The 19,784-nt window shown below is 43.8% G+C and overlaps 1 protein-coding gene across 12 annotated transcripts in view; it reads left to right on the top strand.

Annotated features, from left to right (window-relative positions):
• Prim2 (DNA primase subunit 2) overlaps nt 1-19,784 on the top strand; it is a 306,703-nt gene that overhangs the window by 26,827 nt on the left and 260,092 nt on the right. For 3 of the 12 annotated variants that reach the window (XM_076557977.1, XM_076557976.1, XM_076557980.1), the window contains 2 exons: nt 1,787-1,872; nt 4,878-4,949. The exons of 4 other annotated variants lie outside the window; for them this stretch is intronic. The gene's annotated coding sequence lies outside the window, so the exon portion shown is untranslated. Of the gene's footprint in view, nt 1-1,786; nt 1,873-3,126; nt 3,310-4,877; nt 4,950-19,784 lie in introns of all 12 variants that reach the window. 5 more of the 12 variants (XM_076557988.1, XM_076557982.1, XM_076557984.1 and 2 more) reach the window with 2 other exon arrangements.

Raw genomic sequence — 19,784 nt, 5'->3', positions numbered from 1 at the left:
TAGGAGTCATTTTATCACTACATTTTTTTAGACCAGTGTTACTTGGTTTTACTCTAGGTCCCTGGCTATCTAGTCTCAGGTTCTTGGTCACCCAATCAGTGTTGGGTATGGGTTCCATCTCATGGATTGGGTCTTAAGTCAAGCCAGATATTGGTTGGTGACTCCCACAAGCTTTGTGCCTCCAGTGCACTAGCATATCTTGCAGGCAGGACACTATTGTCAGAGGGTTTGTAGCCAGGTCGGTGTTTATGTTTCTCCATTGGTAGTATGCAGAACACCTTCCCATGTCAAGAACACCAGCATGCAGGGGTGAAGGCTCCGTTTATAAGTTGTGTAGGTGCTGTCTTTAGCACCAGGGCCTTGCCTCAGTTTGTGGAGATAACCTACAGTGTTGGCAATCGCCTGTGTTGTTTTGGGGTTCTTGTGTGACCCTTTTAGCCAATAACTCAATTAGGTATAACCCATTCCCACTACTGGAAGCTTCATTTGGTGTCAAGAGATGTCCATTTGGGGCTTTTTCTGCTCTGTTATTTGGTGATTTCATTTAGATCACCTTCATATATGTATGTATTTTAGGAAGCTTCTACTGTATTCGGTTTTTAGTTTGCTTTCTGTTGCTGTGATAAAACACCATGACCAAAAGTCACTGGAGAAAGGGGGCTTATTTGGCTTATATTTACTTCTATGTCACAGTCCATCCCTGAGGGAAGACAGGGTAGGAATTCAAGCAAGGGCCTGGAGACAGGGCCTAATGTAGAGACCAAGGAGGGACATGGTTTCCTTGTTGGCTCACCATGGCTTGCTCCATTTGCTTTCAAATAGAACTTAGGACGACTTGCTTGGGGGTGGCAACTACCACAGTGGACTGGGCTCTTCTGCATCAACCATGAATCAAGAAAATGTCCCCACAGACTTTCTTACAGGCCAGTCTGAGGGATGCATTTTCTCAGTTGAAGTTCTTTCTTTCCAGCTGATCCTCACTTGGGTCAAGTTGATGAAAAACTAGTTCCCATAGAAACAGAATGATATACTCATATGGACTCTTCACTTCTAAGCATGCAGGTACAGAAAGCAGAAGTCGACATTGAATGGCTTCCTATATCACAGCTCACCTTAATTTTTGAGACAGGATGTAGCATGAATCTTAAATGGTCTTATTAATAAAAACAAACCTGAATCCAGGTATTAGGGTGAATGCTGGAAGATCAGAGAAGCAGAACAAGCCACAGCCACCTCACCTTGCCAATTCCTCAGCTGATTCTGTTTCCTCAGACTGGATGCCTCTCAGCTGAACTGCTGGTAAAAGCCTAAAAGCTTAACCATCTCTAGTTCCTGGTTTTCATGCCTTATATACCTTTCTGCTTTCTGCCATCACTTCTTGGGATTAAAGGCATGAGTCACCATGCCTGGCTGTTTCCAGTGTGGCTTTAAACTCACAGAGCTCTAGGCAGATCTCTGCCTCTGGAATGCTAGGATTAAAGGCGTGTGTGCCACCATTTTCTGGCCTCTATGTCTATCTAGTGGCTGTTCTGTTCTCTGACCCCAGATAAGTTTATTAGGACGCACAATATATTGGGGGACACAACATATCACCACATTTCCCCTTTTTTGTCTAAAATAATAAAAGAAGGTTACAGTCAAGAATTACGTTAACAATGTCTAGTCCATTATCATTTGACAAACTCAGACAAAAAAAAATTTTCATTACTTATCCTATTTAAAACCAGTAGTTCCTTTTTAAAAGTAGATTCAATAATTGACCTTTTTATCTTATTATATCCAACAGGATCTCTCACTTCACGTGGAGCTCACCAATTTACCTAGGCTACAAGGCCCAGGGATCTTCCTTTCTCTACTTCTCAGCACCGAGAGGTACATGCCATCATGCTTGGATTGTGTGTGTGTGTGTGTGTGTGTGTGTGTGTGTGTGTGTGTGTGTGTCTGTTGCTTGCATGTGTGTATGCATGCAGGGCCTTCAGTTGTGAACCGCTGTATGGGTGCTAGAAATCTAACCTTTGGGAGAACAGCTGGTCCGCTTAACTGCTTAACTGCGGAGCTATCTCTCCAGTCCCAGGCCTGGTGAGATGGTGCTGGGCGCATGCTTGCACAGCAGACACTTTACCCACTGAGCCACCTTCCTCAACCCCCCCCCCATATGAATTTTTAAGGGGAAACTTTGACAAAAGTTTAAACTGATGGGGAGACTGCTCGCAGCAACTTGTGGTTGCAGCCTGGCGTTTTGTATCCTGCTTCTGCTTTCTCTAGTTATGTGTCTTTAACCGAGTTGCTACATCTCTTTGTGTCTCGGTTCTTCAGTTTTCTCACCTATGCAATGGGAATACTATTTCCACCTGCCACATGGGATAGCCCTGAGAATCAGTGATTGGTTTTGCTAACAGTGGAAGAGCGTGAGGCACCCAATGAGGTCTCACTGACGGGAGTCACCTTTATTTATTTCTATTTCTAGATATCCCAGGACTTGATCTTTAGTTATCTTCTTATAGTGTCACTCTGTCTTCTATTTTTTTTTTCTTCTCGAGACAAGGTCTCATTCTGAAGTCACTATGTAGCACAGGCTGGCTTCAAACTTGCAGTAATGCTCTTGCCTTTGTCCTCCCATGTTAATTTGTCTTAAAGCAAATGTTCTGGGAGCCCCGTCGTAGCCCTTCCACAGATTCCCATCACTATCTTGCAGCAATTCCCTTCTGCTGCTCTTTGCTCATGTCTCAGGAATGTAGTGTTTTTCATTTCTCTCTTCCGTGGGTATTCCCCCCCCACCTCCCTACCCACCCCATCAATACCATTGAGAATTAAGAGTAGCTGTTTTATGAATCTGGGACGTGAGGGAGCATGAGTTTTAGTTTCATTGGGAATGGTGTGCTACGGATATGATTTCAGAGAAAGCAGAACATTTTTTTCCCCCTAAGTCTCAATTTCCTCTGAGCCAGGGCTTGGACCCACTAATCTCAAAATTTAAAGTCGGCTCCTTAACTGTTTCTTGTAAGCCACAGGATGTGAGCAGTCTCACTGAAGTATGGCTCATCTGAAATGATGCAAATAAATATTTAACAACAGCATCGAGTCAGCCTATCTACTGTGTTTTCTGTCCTTGTTTTTTCTTGTTAGCTTTCAAAGGAAATGAGAGCAAAGAAGTCTGCCAAACTGGACAGTGGAATTTCAGAGAGGAAAAAAAAAATCTTTACAGCCACGTTTGAAAGAGTTGCTCAGGAAGAGCCTCACAGACATGGCATACCAGAACATCATTTCATGCTGAGAACCTAGAAGTCACAGGAAAGTCTAAAGTGAGGTGTAAGGAACACTTCTGTTTTCTCTTTCCTCTACCATCTGACAGAGTCTTTGACTCAATAGTCCAGAAACTCAGAGGACAGTTACTGCACTATATCACTGTCATTGTTGGATCCAACGCTGCCATTTCTGAAACCTTCGCTTGCAGGAAAGGGGCAAGATAAAAGAAGCCCCAAGGACTGAGAGTGGTCCAGCTGGTGAATCCCTTATCACCCCCCCTCCACCGTGTTGGCAGCCAATGGCTTCCGCATGTATGATTTCAGAACCTAGAAGGAAAAATATGAATACTGATGATAATGCATGTGGATTGCTTCTAAGTTTCCCACAGCCACATGATTAATCACACATTATAGTTTTTCTATCAATGGTGAACTTTTTAGAAGAAAATTTGGATCCACTGCTTAAGGTCAAAAAATAGGTCATGGGCTCTAACAACCTAGAATTCGAAGGAGCCTGGTGAGGAGGAGCCTTGTGTGTTGACTTGCTACAGACGCATAACAAACCAGATACAAGGGCATCTGTCTATAGGGCATATTCTGGATTGGACCATCTAAACTGAGTCTGGCTGGGTGGTTAACCAAGGTAGCTCTTTTCTGCACGCCCCTCGTCTTCCTTCTGAGTCCAGCGTGGCTAAAAAGAGTATGTATAAGAAGTAAATTTGGAACATGCCAAGTCTCATAAGGACTAGGCTTGGAGCTGGTTCACTCTTTTCCATCTCATCTACTGGTGAAGGGAAGTAAGTTCCAAGGCCAACTCCAAAGTCAAGGAGCAACACCACCTAGTCCATCTTCATGTGAGGTATTGGATGCTCTGGTTTGCTACTGCTATATTGCATCTTCTTTCGCATTTGTCCATTGATGGCCACCTCAGCCGACTCTATACCTTGCCTCTTGTAAGTAGGGCCACGATAAACAATATGCAGCTCTCTTCATTACAGGCTGACTTGTATTGCTTTGGGGATATAGCCTGAAGTAGTATAAGTGGGTCACATGATATTGAGCTATCATTTCTACAATGAGTGACTGCTTATACAAGGGCTTACCACTTCCCTGCATCCATATTAGAATTTTTTTATGCTCTTGCCATTAACCATTATGACTGAGGAGAGATGGAACCTCAGTATATACATACGTACATACATACATACATACATACATACATACATACATACACATAGATAGATAGATAGATAGATAGATAGATAGATAGATAGATAGATAGATAGATAGATAGATAGATAGACAGGATCTCATGTAGCCCAGGCTGGCTTCCAACTGGCTCTGTAGCAGAGGATGTCCTTGAACTTCTGATGCTCTTGTTTCCATTTCCCAAGTGCTAGGATTATAAGCATGCACTACTGTGCTTGGATTATATGCTGCTAAGGATTGAACCCAGGGCTTAAGGCATGCTCGGCAAGCACTCTACCAACTGAGCTAAATGTCCAGCCACTTAGTGTCTTTTTTGGTTTATATTTTCCTGATGGCTAAATACACTGACTTCCTTGAAGTTTATTGGTTGTTGTTATTTTCACTGCTTATTTTTTTTATTTTTATTTATTTATTTATTTTTAGGTAAGGCGTGCCTTTGTAGCCCAGGTTGGACTGGAATGTGCTGTGTGTCCAGGCTAGCTGCAAACTTCCAAGGTATCTTGAGTGCTAAAATACTTAATTGAAAAGTCTATTTTCACTTCATTTTTCCATTTATTTATTGTATTATTTTTTTTCTTGATGCATAATTTTTTAATTCTTTTATATGGTCTGTACATTACTTTCCCATTGGATGAAATGTTGACAAAACACTTCACTCTTTATGTGTGCTGTCTCTCCTCTCTGCTGGTTTCCTTTGCTCTGCAGAGATTTTTAAAGTTCACATCATCATTGCGTGTGACAACTCTTGCTATTATGTTGCTGGGGTGTTGGAGTCATTTGCAGAAAGCCCTTGCTCTGCTGACAAGCTGACATCATTTGCCCCGGCGGCTTCAAATTTTCAGGTATTAATTCAAGGTCTTTGCTCAGTTTTGAACTGATCTTTCCGTAGGGTACAAAATTAAGATCAGGTTTCATTCTTCTACATCCGACTCTTCAATTTTCCCAGCACCATTTGTTGAAGAGGCTGTCCCTTCTCTTATGTACAGTTTTGACATCTGTGTCAAGAATTAGATGCCTCTGGCTGCATGGGTTCATTTCTGGGTCCTCTATTACATTGGGTTCATGTCTGGATCCTCTATTACATTGGGTTTATTTCTGGATCCTCTATTACATTGGGTTCATTTCTGGATCCTCCTTTACATTAGGTTTATTTCTGGATCCTCTATTACAGTGGGTTTGTTTCTGGATCCTCTATTACATTGGGTTCATTTCTGGATCCTCCTTTACATTGGGTTCATTTCTGGATCCTCTATTACATTGGGTTTATTTCTGGATCCTCTATTACATTGGGTTCATTTCTGGATCCTCTATTACATTGGGTTCATTTCTGGATCCTCCTTTACATTAGGTTTATTTCTGGATCCTCTATTACAGTGGGTTTGTTTCTGGATCCTCTATTACATTGGGTTCATTTCTGGATCCTCCTTTACATTGGGTTCATTTCTGGATCCTCTATTACATTGGGTTTATTTCTGGATCCTTTATTACATTGGGTTTGTTTCTGGATCCCCTATTACATTGGGTTCATTTCTGGATCCTCTATTACATTGGATCCTCTATATGTCTCCCTTCTGTGCCGATAACCTGTTGTTTTTGTTATTGTGGCTCTGTGGTGTAATTTGAAATTGGTTTTGGGATGCATCCAGTATTGCTGTCTCTACTGAGGATTGCTCTGGCTAAAGAGGAGCCTCTGTGAATGCACCTGAACTTCAGGATTTTTTTTTCTGTGAAATATATTATTGGAATTTTGGTGTGGCATAAGTTATTTTTAAGTTCCAAATGCACAGTAAAACATTAGATTTTTGCTATGCGTATGAGTGTTTTGCCTGCAGGCATGTTTGTGCACCATATGCATGCTTGGTGCCCAAGGATGCCAGCAGAGGGCATTGGATCCCCAGGAACCAGAGCTATAGACAGTTGTGAGTTGACTTGTGGGTGCTGGGGATTGAAACAGGGTCCTGTGGAAGAACAACAAGTGCTCTTAACCACTGAGCCATCTCACCAGAACCCCCAATTTTCCTAAAAAAAAAAAAAAAAAGAATTGTTAGCATTTAATAAACTTTCTTCTGTAACTTCAAGATACCATGAAGCTGGTGTCCCCAACGCGTCTTCTCCTTGGATCTGCTGTTGAAGACTTGGGCCTCATTGACAGGCTGCTAGGGGAGCATTCCTCTTCCCCGGAAATCTGTAGTAGGCCTAGAAGAGGAAAACAATTTGCAATGAAGCCCAGCAGGTACCAGTTCTCTAGTGGGCACTGGTAAAGAGGCATGCCAGCCTGGCTCCCTGGGATCCAAGGAGGGCAAGTTTCTGCTCTGGGCTCTGATAGGCACTGGCCACCAGTGGATCAGACCAGCAGATCCTCCTGAAGAACACCAGGGTACCAGGACAAGGGCCCCACCAGGATGTGATTATGGTCTCAGTAGACATCCTCTGAAGTGAGAACTGCCGTGAGGTAATTCAGGAGCAATCACTTCAGTACCTTCCTTATTTTCTGTACAGTGACATGATCCCATTATTTTTTACTGTATTTATTTTTTTTTAATGATTCCATATGTATGAAGCAGAGACAAAATGAAGAAATACACTGGTTTCTCTCTACATGTCCTCCATTCAAAGCCTCCTATTGGCTAAACTGACCCCGAAACTAGAACCCCGAGGAACCCCGTGATACAGAACAGGGCACACACAGCAGGGTAGAGAGCAGACTAGGGCGGGGTCCGTGCTCCCCAGGGAAGTGTCTTTCTTCCTCCTATGCTATCTCTGATGCTGACTCTACCTCACCCAGCCACCCTTACACTTGCGTACAGGCGACAGGTGGCATTGGCAGGACACGGGAAGGAAGTGCATTGTCCTGCATTGGCAGGACACGGGAAGGAAGTGCATTGTCCTACACTGGCAGGACACGGGAAGGAAGTGCATTGTCCTGCACTGGCAGAACACGGGAAGGAAGTGCATTGTCCTACACTGGCAGGACACGGGAAGGAAGTGCATTGTCCTACACTGGCAGGACACGGGAAGGAAGTGCATTGTCCTACACTGGCAGGACACGGGAAGGAAGTGCATTGTCCTACACTGGCAGGACACGGGAAGGAAGTGCATTGTCCTACACTGGCAGGACACGGGAAGGAAGTGCATTGTCCTACACTGGCAGGACACGGGAAGGAAGTGCATTGTCCTACACTGGCAGGACACGGGAAGGAAGTGCATTGTCCTACACTGGCAGGACATGGGAAGGAAGTGCATTGTCCTACACTGGCAGGACACGGGAAGGAAGTGCATTGTCCTACACTGGCAGGACACGGGAAGGAAGTGCATTGTCCTACACTGGCAGAACACGGGAAGGAAGTGCATTGCCCTGCACTGGCAGGACACTGGCACTGGAAGGCACAGTAGGGGCTTACATTGCTTTCTCCTCCCTGCTCTGGCTCAGTCTTTCTGGCTTTGATGGTGACCTTTCATAGTTACAGATCCTAATCATAAGTCCAGTTCCACAGCTCTGGGACTCAGCGGGTCTTATAGGTCTCACTAGGAGACACCATTTTCTACTGTTGGGCCTTGGGTGCCTCCATATGGCTTTGCCAATTCCTTGAATCCTGCCCCCACCGGAATAAGAGTGTTCGGTTTGAAGTCCTTTCATTTGAGCAACTTGGACTGGGTTCCAGAACCTCCCTTCCTTTGCTCCTTCTGAGTGCCACCTCTTCCCTGCTGCCTAGAGCAGCGGCAGGACACAGTCAAAAGACTATGGCTCCAGGGGCAGGCATACTTGGCTCTACGTTTGACTCAGCAGCAGTGATTCACCAAGTTATTGTCTGGGAAAGGCTCAACAGCATACTTTGTAAATCTCCGTCCGTATCCTTGCTAGTGAAGTGGAAGAGGGTCTCATGATGGGTTTCGGTTGGCTGATACTGGAAAATCAGCCCCTGACCTGTGTATTCCAGGCCCTGTTACTGCGCTGTCCAAAAACAAGGTCTCTCAGAACAGTGCTTCCCTTGTATCCTGTTTTTCAATGGCACAAATCTCCTTTCTATTTGACTAAAGGAGATTAAGTGCCTTCAAACCGTCCCCACTCACTTCTAGAAGTTTCTTTAAACAGTCTTTCTTTTATAGTCGTCCCAGGCTACTGCCCTGACATTTTTTTTCTCCTGCCCCAGTTCGCACATATTTATCTTCTGTTTTCAGGGCTGCTTGCTGAGGCTTTGCCAAGGCCGAAGTTTTCCCAGCGTCACCGCCCAACTGTAGACTACGACTCACGCCAAGGGTGTGGACTTCTGTGCTCCTAAAGAGTCTAGTCCTTGGAAGGCTTCCTTGTGACCTAGCTTGGTGGGACAAAAGGGAGAATGGCCACCTGGGCTCCCAGATGTCCCGGGCTCATGCCTAGACTCTCTCATGCCATTCCACACACACAAGCGGCACACCTCTCAGACTTATTTACCTAATTTACTCAATGTATCAACTATCACAGGATGAAAGGGGCAGGGGCATTCAGAAATCCAGATGTCATCCTTAGATGAGTCAGAGGTCAGTCCAGATGTAGAAGAATAACTCCTACTGCCATGTATGGCACACAGCCGATTCTCAATAAATCTTAAATGCTATTTTCATGAAAATGGGAAAACCCACTTCCTGACATCCAGATAGCACAAATATAAACATGTATATTGAGATGGCATCTTAGCTTGGGTTACTAATGCTATGATGAAACACCATGACCAAAAACAAGTTGGGGAAGAAAGGGTTTATTTGACTTGTGCTTACACATCCATAGTCCGTCACTGAAGGAAGTCAGGACAGGAACTCAAAAGGATGAGAACCTGGAGACAGGAGCTGATGCAGAGCCCAGGAAGGGTGCTGCTTACTGTCTTGCTCAGCCTGCCTTCTTATAGAACCTAGTAGGACTACCATCCCAGTGGTGACCCCACTCACAATGGGCTGGGCCCTCCCCACATCAATCACTAATTAAGAAAATGCCCTACAGCTGGATCCTCTTGAGGCATTTTCTCAACTGAGGCTCCATCCTCTCTGACAACTATAGTTTGTGTCAAGCTGACTTAAAATTAGCCAGCACAGATGGCCTCTCATTATGTTACCGAGACTACCCTGGAACTCCGGGAGCTTAAATGATTTCTTGTCTTAGCTTTCTGAGAAGCTAAAACCACAGGCAGGTGCAGCATGCTTTACCAGATGGCACAAGTTTTTTAAAAGTTTAATTTATATTGTTATTTCTTACTGGAAGTCTGGCTTGTTCCCCTTAGCACAAAGTAATCTAGTTTCCTAGGGCTGGTTACAAAGTACCCAAACAGGGTGGCTTGAAACAGTAGATGTTTATTCTCTCACATCTCTGGAGGTTGGAAGTTTGAAACTAAGGGGTAGAATCCTCCTTGCCTCTGCTAGGGCAGTCTATGCTGTTCTTTGGCTTGGCTTAGAGATGCATCCCTCCAGCCTCTGGCTCATCCCTAAGGGGACTGACGTCTCTGCTTTTACATGGTATTGTTATATAAGGATAGTAGTAGATCAAGGTTCTCCCTAAGGGCCTCATTTTGACTTCATTATGCCTGTGAAGACTATTTCTTAGAATCGCTTTTATTTTTCTTCTCTTCTCTTCTCTTCTCTTCTCTTCTCTTCTCTTCTCTTCTCTTCTCTTCTCTTCTCTTCTCTTCTCTTCTCTTCTCTTCTCTTCTCTTCTCTTCTCCTCTCCTCTCCTCTCCTCTCCTCTCCTCTCCTCTCCTCTCCTCTCCTCTCCTCTCCTCTCCTCTCCTCTCCTCTCCTCTCCTCTCCTCTCCTCTCCTCTCCTCTCCTCTCCTCTCTCTCTCTCTCTCTCTCTCTCTCTCTCTCTCTCTCTCTCTCTCCTCTGTCTTTCCGAAACAGGGTTTCTCTGTGTAGCTTTGTGCCTTTCCTGGAACTCGCTTTGTAGACCAGGCTAGCCTCGAACTCACAGAGATCCACCTGCCTCTGCCTCCCAAGCACTGGGATTAAAGGTGTGTGCTACCACCGCCTGGCTAGAATCACTTTTCTTTATTCTTTGACAATGTTATATATGCACATGAGGCGTTTGATCATACTCATTCTCAATTCTCCCCATCACTCTCCTTAGAACATCCCTCAACACATCTTCACCTTCCTTCCACATTTATGCCCCCCTTTAATTTTTTTAGCCCACGGAGTCAGATTAGAGGTGCTTGCTATAATGTCTTTTTTTTTTTTTTTTTTTTTTTTTTTTTTTTTTTTTTTTTTTTGGTTTTTCGAGACAGAGTTTCTCTGTGTAGCTTTGCGCCTTTTCCTGGAACTCACTTGGTAGCCCAGGCTGGCCTCGAACTCACAGAGATCCGCCTGGCTCTGCCTCCCAAGTGCTGGGATTAAAGGTGTGCACCACCACTGCCTGGCTGCTTGCTATAATGTTAACTGAGCTTGTTGTCTTGACCTTGTGCGAGTCTTATGCAGGGACCCATAGCTGCCGTGAGTTCACGAGTGTGATGGGCATTCATACCCAGAAGATGGCACCTCACACTCCTCCCCATCTTCCAGCTCTTACAGTGCTTTCTACCTCCTATTCTACAACATTCCCTGAGCCTTGTGGTGTGTGTGTGTGAGGGGGAGGGCAGGGTAGTGGTGTAGATGTCCCATTTAGCTGAAAACTCAACAGCTACTTATTCTCAGGATGTTGACCAGTTATGGACTTCTGCACTATTGCTCACTGGAGAAAGGAGTTTCTCTGGCTAAAGTGGAGAGCAATACTAAGCTATGAGTACAAGCATAAATACTTAGAAGCCAATTTGACAATGTGTCCATTTAACAAAACAACAGTAGTAGATTCCTTCCAAGGTCTTTGACCCCTTAAGCCAGGGGCTTCTGGCCAGGTTTACAGTACAAGGTATGCATTCCCTCTGGTTGAGCACCCTCCAATCCAACCAGAAAGTGATTGATTACCTGTATAACCTTCATGCTACAATTGCAACATGTTGGCACTGTATCATTCAGGATCAAGGACTGAGAAAGGCCACTGACATCTTTTCTTCTCCAGGGCCCTACATAGCATCTTCCAGCACTATGGAAGCTAGCCAGAGAGAGCAAGTCTTTAGGGCACTTCCAGTTGGATTTCTTTATGTCCTGTAATCCAAATGTGTTGTATCCACAGCAACAGGGTTCCATCATCCAGTTACAGTGGGCAACCAAGAACCTGTGTTATTTTGGGGAGTTTCTGGGGCCTCCCTGACCAGTACACATGGGGAAATACTGCAAGATTGAGGATCACATTTTGATATTACTGAAGAATTAGAGCTTCAACAGATGTTCTTGGGGGGATACAATTCCATCCACAGTACTTTCCAGAAATAGTGTAAAATTTAATAGGTACAATCTTACCTCTACTTTGACAATTATCACAAGTAGCTTATTTATCCTCCCCCACACATTCCAAGGGAGGAAGCTATTTTGGATTCACTTTTGTGTCTCTGATAACACTTAGTAAAGGGCTGGGTTGGGACTCACGCCTCCCTTCCCTGACTCACAGCCGATCTACTAGATTATAACATGCAGTTTTCTCCCTAGTGTGTTTTCTGTTCTTCGGTGATTTTTTTTTTCTTTAAAAGAGTATATGTCAGAAAGATGGGTTTGACAAGCTGAAACAGCTGCTCATGGTGGCTTCAGGTGGCTCCATAGTTATTGAAACTGAACAGTGGGCTTCTTTCCGCCACAGAAGCAGCCTTGCTTGTCTCCAGTTCATAGCTCCTTTGTCCTGGTTCACATTTTCAGCATCGGTATGATGTTCTTGGTGACAGTTGCTATGGAAGTATTTTAGTATTGCCTATGGTGTTGGCTGGTATAGTACCTGGAGCAGTCACTAATTCAGATTTATGATGATGCCTAAGTTGCAGATTTAAATTTTGTGCTAGTTTTCTGGTCTGGGAACTGGTTGTGAGTAGAGAGGTGATATGCATTTATTTTTCACAGTATGACTTACCACATGGAACTTTTTTTGTATTGTCCTGATGTGCTCCTTTTGGTAAACATGTGTAATTCCTTTGATGTCAACATGATGAGGTGTGGCTTAAGCTAGTGAAAGCTACAATATTGTGTGTGTGTGTGTGTATGTGTGTGTGTATAGTGTATACGTTTGTGTGTATGTGCATGCTTGTGGTATGTGTGTACATGTGTGTATATGTATGTGTGTATCTGTGTGTGGTGTGTATGTGTGGTGTGTGTATGTGTGTATCTGTGTGTGTATGGTGTATTTGTTTGTGTAGTGTGGTGTGTGTGTATGCATGTGTCTGTGTATGTGATGTGTCATATATCTTCCTTGATCCTCTCCACCTTATATTTGGAGCTATGATCTCTCTTTGAGCCTGAGGTTCATCATTTCAGTGAGACTGGTTGGCCAGTGAGCCCCCAAAGCCCTCTGTCTCTGCCTCAGCACTGGGGTCCCGGCATATACCACCATGCTCAGCTTTTTATGTGAGCTCTGAGACTCTGAAATCAGGCTTTCATACCTGCACAGGAACACTCTAGCCACTGAGCCATATTCCCAGCCCTAAGCTGCAGCCTTTCAAGAATACGTAGTTTCAAGAATGAGACTAAATAATGGGTAAAAGATAGAAAACCAGGTTGTCTGGAGTCTTAGGTCTGCTTTCTTCTATAACATGGGATTAGTAGTAGTCATATAGGTCTCATGTACTTGATTGGACTGATATGAGGACCACATGATTGAGGACTGTATTTGTAAGCTATGTGATGCTCTGCAGTCCTCAGAAGTAGCAATCTTAATAACTTCTAGCGTCTTAAGAGTCCTGACTCTGCCTTTCACTCAGGTGTTGATGGGAAGCACCCTCTTTTCTGGTCAAGACCTCAGTTGTCTCTACTGAATCACCGTATTGCAGTATTCAAGGTCATCAGACTCTGTGGGTTTAGCTATCCCATCCTACCGCCATTTTTTTTTTTATTCAAAAGAAGGGAGAAGTTTAATTTTAATTACTAGGCTAACAAGGATTTTAGTTATTAGCTTGATTTCTTGAATATCTTAATTTTTTGAGACAGATGCTTGATTTGTAGCCTTGAATTCTCAACCCTCCTGCCTCTTCGTACCAAGAGCTCACACCCAGCTTCAGATTATTGATTTGATGTAACGTCTCTCAGATGCATCTGCTGCCCTTTTGGAATGTGCCTGTGGTCTTGCTGTTGTGAAGGTTTCCGTGTTTGCTCCCACTGTGGTTTGGTCAACAGGCCGCTGTCAGCCGTGGGTAACACATAACCGCTTGCTCGGATAGAGCACACACAGGCGTGGGGATGGTGACAATTCTTCTAATAGTTTGGAACGCATTTAGTGATTGACATATTTTAGTTCGAAAAAATGGTCAATCTGTCCCACAGATGCTCCAGAAACTGATGTCATTGCAATTGAATGAAACTTGTAATAAGTAATTCCTCGCTTGACAGTTCTAGGTATTTTTATTTTGTAGATTCTCTAGAAGAACTTTCAGTTTGCTCATTCGGAACAAACTTTGTGAGTTCAAGGCAGTTAGTTCCTAGACACTGAGTCACTTCCCAGTTCTTAGTTCATTTTTCCCTAGCTGACATTCCCCTGCCAGCATTTGGTCCAATTTCTCCGATGTGCTGTCAGAATACACTTAGCTCATCGTTAACAAGAAACAGGCTTCCTGTCCACTCAGAGGAAAATAGAATGGAGTCAGATCATTTCAGTTTTAAATGATAAGCAAAGGGGAATTAGAACATGGGCAGTCAGAAACCTAATTTTCAGATTCAGGATTATTATGGGAAGGAACCCGAACTGATGACACATCTAGGAACAAAAGGAAAACCTACAATTTTCATGGTTTTAAGCAGAATACAGTTTCTCTTTACTTTAAATATCATGCAACTGCAGGATGAGTCAGTTTAAGTAAAACAAGAAACTAGGGCTTTGGCGGGGACAACAGCAGTTTCGTGTGTTTGAGCATCTCGACACGGACTGCTGGTCACAAGCTCAAGGTTATTTCTCTGATTAGATTTGCGTATCAAGTCTGCTTCTGCTTCTAGAAAACAAAAACAAAACAAAACCAGAAAGCCTGCAGAACCAAGAGTGACTATGACGCCTTTTGCTAAAGGGTTAACAACATTAACTCTGAATATACTAAATTTTCAGCTTCACCAAGTCGAACAATCAGCCAGACAAATATTGGAGCCACAGCTGCTTTATGGGACTGACCGAAGGGACTGTTGAAAGGCAGGCTCGAGTTTAGCCAAACACAAATCGCATGGATTTGATTCAACTGTGTGGCTAATACACCCCACATGTGGTCTTCATGCATTCCCAGGGAGGGGGGAGAGCAATTTGTTGCTGTTGAATTATTTGTCTTAGGTATATGTACTTGTGTGCGCTTGGGAGTGTGCATGCATATATGTACATGTGCACATTGAAGCCAGAGGTTGATGTTGGTTGTCTTCCCAATCACATTCCATTTTCTTCTCCTCCTCGTTCTGTTTTTTTTCTTCTTGTTCATCATCATCATCATCATCATCATCATCATCAATTGTCATTGAGACAAGGTCTTTCTTACTGTGTAGCCTTGACTATGCAGACCATGCCGACTTTGAATTCATAGAGTTCCACCTACATTTGCCTTTGGAGTGCTGGGGTCAAAGGCACACGCCACCATGCCTGGCTCCATATTATTTCTTGATGCAGCACCTCTCACTGAATCTGGAGCTTACTGACTTGGGTAGATCCTCTTATCTTTGCCTCCCCAGGGATTACAGACATGTGCCACCCCCAGGTTTTTATGTAGGTGCTGAGGATCTGGACTCAGGTCCCAAAGCTCGCATGGCATGTACTTTCCTGGCAGAACTGTCTCCCCAGCCCCTGGATTCTCTGACTTAATTTTGCACTTTCCTATGGGTGTGCATGTTCTTTGTAGACTAACATTTTTGCAGGTCACAAATTATCTCTACTACTCTTTACATTTTTTGGGGGGGGTGTCAGGTCGTATTGATTTCTTTTCTTTAAAAAAAAAAATTGAAGCAGCTTTTTAGTATGTAGACCAGACTGGTGTGGAACGTAAGTTTTTGCTGCCTCAGCCTTCATAGTTGAGAGTACAGGCTGGGTCGCTGTCCCTGGTTTAAGGATCCAGTTTTATTTTTCAGACAGGGTCTCAGGTAGCACAGGGTGGCCTTGAGCTTACTATGCATCTGAGGGTAACCTTGAACTCCTGATTTACTTTCTGAGTACTAAGAGTAAGATGTGTGCCACCACACTCAGATTACATGATGTTGAAGATCAAACCCAGGTCTCAAAGAATGCTAGGCAAATGCTCTACAAACTGAACTACATCCCCATCCAGGTTGCTACCAATATCTTTAAGCCTTAATTTTTTCATTTGTTGAATGGGTATGGTTAACACCTCTACAGTACCAAAGGTTCATGTGATACATATTTATGCAGTGAATACTCAATAAATCATAGCTATTTTTACTGTTACTGCTAAAGATGTGAACATAGACTGGGCTGTGGTGGAGCCTGCCTTTAATCCCAGCACTTGGGAGGCAGAGGCAGGTGGATCTCTGAGAGTTCTAGGCCAGCCTGGTCTACAAAGCAAGTTCCAGGACAGCCAGAGCTGTTACACAGAGAAACTCTGTCTCAAAACAAACAAACAAACAAACAAACAAACAAACAAACAAACCCCCAAAACCAAAACCAAAACCAAAAAAAGATGTGAATGTAGAAGCGCTTAAACCTTTTACAGCCTAGGATTTTATCTATGAAATACAAATGTCTGAAAATGCCTTTAAAGGAAACAGTATCTACATGTAAAATGGCATAGAAAGTTTAATCCATTATCTTCACTAGTTAACCATGTGTAGATGCTACAACCATGACATTGCTTTACGTTTTTGGTTGAAAGGTGATGTGTGTGCGCACGCATGCATGTGTTCATTCATGTGCGTGTTTGTGTGTATGTACACATTTGTGCATACTTTGGAGCAGATATTGATGCCCAGAGGCTCAGTTTACTTGAATCTTATCTTTCCTTCCTTCCTTCCTTCCTTCCTTCCTTCCTTCCTCCCTTCCTCCCTCCCTCCCTCCCTCCCTCCCTCCCTCCCTCCTTCCCTCCCTCCCTTCCTCCCTCCCTCCCTTTCTTCCTCCCCTCTCTCCCTCCCCCCACCTCTCTTCCTTTCCTTGTCATTGTCTACACAGTGTGATCAGAATTGAAGGATGAGTATTGTCATGTATTTGGGAAGTCATTGAAGCAAGCATGATCAAGTAGAAAAGATCTACAAGAGAGGAGCACCACGAAAGTTTAGGGTCAGCAGGCTTTTCAAGTGGACAGCAGGTTTGGGTCCATTGATATCTATCAGGGTGGGCGAGGGATTTTTCAGGCCATGCTCGCCTGTAGCAGCCTCTTCCTCTCTCTACCCTCACAGCTGCTGTGAAAGCAATGACAGGCACTCTGCTGTGACTACCTATGAGTCTGCAATCCTCCTGTCTCCCAAGAGCTCTGCATAGCACCCAGATGCCCAGATGCCCGGAAACTGACAAGCCCCCTCCTGTGAGTCTGTAGTTCTCACTGCCCACAAAGGAAGCTTTACCAGGCTCACCAAACAGCAGTCAGGAGCTGCAGGTGGCACATCCCATGTCATGGCCTCATACTGACTCAAGGGCAGCCTTTCTCCTCCCCCTGCCACACAGACATCAGAGGCGACATGACCGCAAGCCTGTACTATGGGCTGCTCATTAACCACATGGCATAGGATCCCCCTTCCTGAAAACTGTGAGAGGGGACTTTTACTTTTTTGTATGGGGGGTAGACTCTCTTCAGTACCTCTCCTGTGATTCGGTCTATGACACTGGTGAGTCTCTTTAATAAGTCTCTTACCCCAAATGACAATACATCTCAGTATCTCTCTTGATCCTCTAATCTAAGAGCTTTCAGTGTCCTTTTTTTTTTTTTTTTTTTTTTTTTTTTTTTTTTTTTGGTTTTTCGAGACAGGATTTCTCTGTGTAGCTTTGCGCCTTTCCTGGAACTCACTTGGTAGCCCAGGCTGGCCTCGAACTCACAGAGATCCGCCTGGCTCTGCCTCCTGAGTGCTGGGATTAAAGGCGTGCGCCACCACTGCCCGGCCTCAGTGTCCTTTTGAGACACTACATAAAACCTATGAGCTTTGAGCAACTATTCATCCAGCCTCTTTCTGTATTAATGTTATTACTTTCTATGACTATAACCACATGAAAATTTGGGGCACCCTTGCCATAAAGAATAATCAATATGCATGGATGTGGGTAGTGGGATCAGAGGGGTGAGCATAGGAGTTGGAGGCTTAGGATCTTGAATAATTAGAAGACCATGTTGGTGGGGGGGATTTAAATCAGAGCCACGGAGGGCGGTGCACGGGGGCACATGAGTGGGAGCTCGACTTTCTCTCAGTGGTCCTCATTAAGCTGTGTCACCAAGGATAAAAAGTAAGTCTCAGAGTTTTTGTTAGTCACCTTGGGTCACAAACTGATAAATCACAACTGGGGAGAAGGGTTTGAGTTTGGTTGCTGGGGTCCATTTCATTGTCTGTGTCTTAGGCAATACTCTTTCCTTTTCTCATAAAACATTCAATGAAACTAGTTAACTCTGGAAATGGAGGAAGGATTGCTGTCCCATGGTACACAATTTCCAAACTTTTCTCTGTTACATAGTCCTGTAATAATAATGCTGTGTGATAACTGTCGTATGCTAAGCCCTCGGAGGGTTTCCCACTTAATTTAAGAACCCAAGAGCAGGCATTAATTTCTCACTGATGTTAATGAGCATTAAATGCTTGTGAATCATTTTTAGCTTGATCCTAGTCAAAGTAGTCTTGTTAACTGTTTAAAGTGCTTGTCATTGGCATCTCTCTTTAGTTAGTCTTGAGTATGCTGTTTAAGTGAATAGCATCCTAGGAAACTAGAGAAGATTAAAAATAATAAGGAAAAAGGATTGTAAATAAATAAAGGCTAGAGATGGAAGGAAAATGAAGTCCAGTTATAGAAAATGGAGAAGATATGATTGCATTTCACTGTTGCCAAAGATTTGAGAGTCATGAGAAAAGAAACCTTTGCCCTGCTGATGAAGGAGAGGTCACTGTCCTGTGGCAGCTGAGCTAGGAACGGAGCACACAGGAGCAGTCTACTCCTGTCTACTCAGCATGGATCAGGCTTGGAAAAATAGAACATTCTGTTTTTTTCAGTTTGGCTGAGGTGGATTTAGAAGAACCCTGTGAAGAATGTTGAAGTTATTTTATGGGTGGCTAGAAGGTTTTATGGATTATGTAAGCTCTTACTTCATCCACCACAGACAGGGAGGGATGGTGGTCTGCAGGGACCTCAAGAAAGCACTTTATTACCATTCTTTCACATCAGGAATGCAGCCAGAATACCCACTAGATGGTGCTCATATTACTGTGCATAGTTCTGTGATTTGTGGACTAAAAGATTATAAAATGTTAGAGCAGACAACCACACCACTACCAACTGTGTAGTAAGCTTTTTTGTTGGGACCACCAGCCCACAAATATCGACACAGAGACTTACTATCAATTATGAAAGCTTGGCCTTAGCTTAGGCTTTTCCCACTAACTCTTATAACTTAAATTAACTTGTTTCCGTTAATCCATATTCTGCCAAATGCCTTGTTACCTCATCTCTGTACTGCATGTCCTGATCTCTGAGTCTGCTGGCAAAATCTGTGCCCCTCAATTCCTCCTTCTCTTCCTCTTTCCTTGGAAATCCTACTTTCTTCTGCCTAGCTCCTGGCTGTTTAGCTCTTCATTAAACCAATCACAGCAACACATTTTCACACAGTGTACAAATATTCCTGAACACAACTAACTGAACAGAAAATAGTATTTAATTCAGCATTTAAGATACAAATATTTCATATGTTGAAAGAACTAACATGGCTTGTGAAATTTTGTGTCCTCAAAATATCTTTGCTTGGCCTCAAGGTGATGGTGCATGCCTTTAATCCCAGATCTCTGAGTTCAAGGTCGGCCTGGTCCACAGTGTTCCAGGACAGCTGGGGCTACACATAGAAACTCTGTCTCAAAACATTCTTGGTAGCAAATTAGATTGCAGTTGGTGCTTTTTTTATTTCTGTGTATTATTTTATGTATATGAGTGTTTGGCCTGCATGGATGTTACAACATGTGTATCCTAGTGCCTAGGGAGGCCAGGGAGGGAGTTGGAGCCCCTGGAACTGGAGTTATAGACAGCTATGAGCTGCTGGGTGCTGGGAATTGAACTCAGGTCCTCTGGAAGAGTAGCCGGTGCATTTAACGCCAGAGCCACCTCTCCAGCCTCCTCTCTAGCCTCATAGTATT

Source organism: Peromyscus maniculatus, chromosome 21 (genome assembly GCF_049852395.1).
Source record: "Peromyscus maniculatus bairdii isolate BWxNUB_F1_BW_parent chromosome 21, HU_Pman_BW_mat_3.1, whole genome shotgun sequence".
Lineage (NCBI taxonomy): Eukaryota > Metazoa > Chordata > Mammalia > Rodentia > Cricetidae > Peromyscus > Peromyscus maniculatus.
The sequence above is the reverse complement of the archived record's forward strand: the minus strand, read 5'-3'. Positions and strand labels throughout refer to the sequence as shown.